The sequence below is a fragment of the Sorghum bicolor genome, chromosome 6, assembly GCF_000003195.3.
Source record: "Sorghum bicolor cultivar BTx623 chromosome 6, Sorghum_bicolor_NCBIv3, whole genome shotgun sequence".
NCBI classification, from domain to species: Eukaryota; Viridiplantae; Streptophyta; class Magnoliopsida; order Poales; family Poaceae; genus Sorghum; species Sorghum bicolor.
This window is the reverse complement of record NC_012875.2, coordinates 47,716,731-47,720,180: the sequence shown is the minus strand read 5'-3', so window position 1 is coordinate 47,720,180 and position 3,450 is coordinate 47,716,731.

The following is a 3,450-nucleotide window of genomic DNA, read 5'->3' as shown; positions in this document are numbered from 1 at the left end:
ATTGGTTAATTTATTGGAAATGCTAAACTAATGGTGGTTAACCAAGAAGGCTTGGTAGCTTCTGGAAAGAAAGAGAGGTTGCCTGGAATTGGACGCACGCACGAAAGGGTAAAGCAACGCGCATTGCCAAATGCACAATATCTTATGCTGTGCCTAAACGTCACCACGAAATCTTACACGTGTCTTAAGTTATGGCCTCCTCAAGCCACCTATCCAATAATTCTAGCTGCTATTGTCACTAGGCACACAAAAATTATGTCTCTACTTACGTAGAGAGTTACCTAAAGTGTCTATACAAGCAAGTAAGTTACTCTAGTTTGTGGGAATGTAAAAAGTAAAAATAAACTTTTATACCGACGTGTAGAGGCAAGTGAACCAATCAATATAATAAAGACCAATCACCGGAAGAAATCCAATCAATCACAAGAGATAGGCACAAAGATTTTCTCCTGAGATTCACGTGCTTGCCACCACGCTACGTTCTCGTTGTATCGACCAACACTTGGTGGTTCGGTGGCTAAGAGGTGTTGCATGAACCTCATCCTCACTAGGATACCACAAGAACCTACCCACAAGTGAGGTAGATCAATGACATGTGCAATCCACTAGAGTTTCCTTTAGTGCTCCGCCTGAGAAGGCACAAAACCCTTCAAAATCATTGGGATATGGCCACGAACAATCACCAACTCGTGCCAATGCTCCTCCACTGCTCCAAGTCATCTAGGTGGCGGCAACCATCTAGAGTAACAAAAAAACCACAGCCAAATAGATCCCCATATTCCACTAGATGCAATCACTCAAGAAAATACACCTGGAATCACTCTCAATCTCACAAAAATGGTTAATCTATAAAGATGATGAGTGGAAGGTGTTTGCTTAGACTCACAAGGATGTCAAGTATGCTAGAATGCCAAGATGGTGAGCCTCAAGCTAGCCAAACACTATTTATAAGCCACCCCAAACAGGGGCGGAGCTAAATTTTAACATAGGGGGGGCCGTGCAAACCAAGAACAATCATATGTATCAAAATATTATATGACAAAGGTATATATAACAGCAAAATAAACGTCTGTGTTATGATAAAAAAAGAAGAAAAACTAAAAAAAAGATAAATTAATTAGTCTCAGGCCTCTAACTTTCACCTAATCAATCTATTTCTTTGGCCAGGAAAAGAATCACAATAAATCAAGTAGTTAAACAGGGGCAAAATTAATTAGCATTAGATCCTAACATTGAATGACAAACAACCAGTTGCATGTCGTTTAGCCTCAGCCAAGACGATCACTTAAACGGGTAAAATGGTCATTTAAATAGAAGGTTAAACAGAAACATCATACCACTGTTAGTATTTAAAAATAGAGTGCACGAGCTAAATAACCGTTTAGAGTTTAGACAAATAATGACAAAAACTTAGGAGATAAGAAAGATAATAGGAAGACTAATGCTAAATAATATAAATCTCATTGTTGGAGATCAATTCAGAAGGATTAAACAAGAAAAACACTGATTTTTAATTAACTAGCTAATTAGAGTATGTAGTAGGGGACAAACTAATGTTTGATAGTCAATAATAAAAATAAAAAATATGAAGAAAATATTAGAAATATCTAGATTTTATTTGTATAAGAAACTATTAGAGATTAATATGAATAAGAATAAAAATCATAATACAGATAATATTATTAACTAGTTAATTAGATAATTCAGCATCTAATCTATGGGATGTATTAAGGGTAGGCAATAATAAAAATAAAAGATATGAAGAAAATATTAGAAAGATCTAGATTTTATTTGTATAAGAAACTATTAGAGATTAATATGAAATAAGAATAAAAATCTTAGTACAGATAATATTATTAACTAGTTAATTAGACAATTTAGCATCTAATCTATGGGATGTATTAAGGGAGTTATGGGAAGTTTGGGGGTGCCAGCCCCCCTTCCCTCCGCCACTGACCCCAAAGAATAGAGCCATTACTTACTTGGGGGTGCCCTGTCGGAGGCGTCGAACGCGCCTTTAGCGTCCGGGGGTGCCCTGTCGGAGGCGTCGAACGCGCCTTCAGCGTCCGACGCTTCCCTGACAGGCGCACGGATTGCTACCATGTGTTCTCAGTCAAATATGACTCGCTGATCTCTAACTATCACTAAAACGCTCACTTTCTCAGGAACAACGTGTCGAACGCGTCAGGTGCAACGCACCGGACATGACCCTCACACACTGGACACTACTCAGGGAGCCCTACAAATTGCACGGACGTCAGACGCGCCCGACGCTGTCTCTCACCGGTCACCCCCTGGCGTCCAACGCATACAGCCAAAAACGCACTCATGAAAGACGCTGACGTCACAACTCACCAGACGTGGGAACAGTGGTCGGCCCGTGTCTAACGCTCACCTGTCGGACGCTCTAACGCACCATTCAAACGCGCGCTGCTCGGCCACAATGCACCAGATGCTGGATCAGCATCCGACGCTGCTGAGTCCAACAGAGAAACTCCCACGACTTCTCTAAACTTTCCACCGGTGCAATAGAAAATATGTATTTCATTTTCCACTAGGAGAGAGATACCCCACTTCCCTCCACCACTTCAACCCTTGCTCAAACATGCTAACCACCAAGTGTTTCACCTTGTGCACATGTGTTAGCATATTTTCACAAAAAAATTCAAGGGTTAAGTTAGCACACTAGGTTCTTAATGCATACACATCAATAATGACACCGCTTAGCCGAAGAATTTCCCTCTTTATAGTATAGCTATCTATTCTAAATGTGATCACATCCTCTATGGTGTCTTGAGCACCAAAACCAAAACCGTAAGCAATACCTTTTCCTTGATCTCCATATGTTTTTTTCTCTTTCTTCTTTTCTAAGTTGAGCACTTTATCATCTTGTGGTCATCACCATCATCATCATGATCATCTCTTGCTCCATCACTTGGCACATACCAACCTCATCTAATCTACACACACTTAGCATAGAGGTTAGTACTTTAGATTTCATCAATTATCCAAAACCAAACTAGGGCTTTCAGTACTTTATGCACCTGATAATGGGCCATGTTACATGTAGCAAATCTAGAGGATAGCAGATGGGACACATATTTATGCTGGTCTAAGTAGACGATGCCATACATATATATCTTGTACATCATATGGTGATGATAACTAGGGTTACATTACTAGTTGCTAGATTGTTTAAGGTTGGTGTTTAGAGATGTGCCCAAGTGCTAATTAGGGGGACCCTACCCACCTTATATAGTTCAGCGGGTAGGGTCATAGGGACATCATATCATATCATGATCAGTTTACTGATATGTTTCCTATTTGGTTACTACAAGATTCAATAAATTAGTTTACACATGTTTTGATCTATGCCTTGTGCATCAGGTAGATGTGAGACCAGTTGGCTTGGTCCATCCATGTCTAGAGCCAGGGGTCAATTTTTTTCAT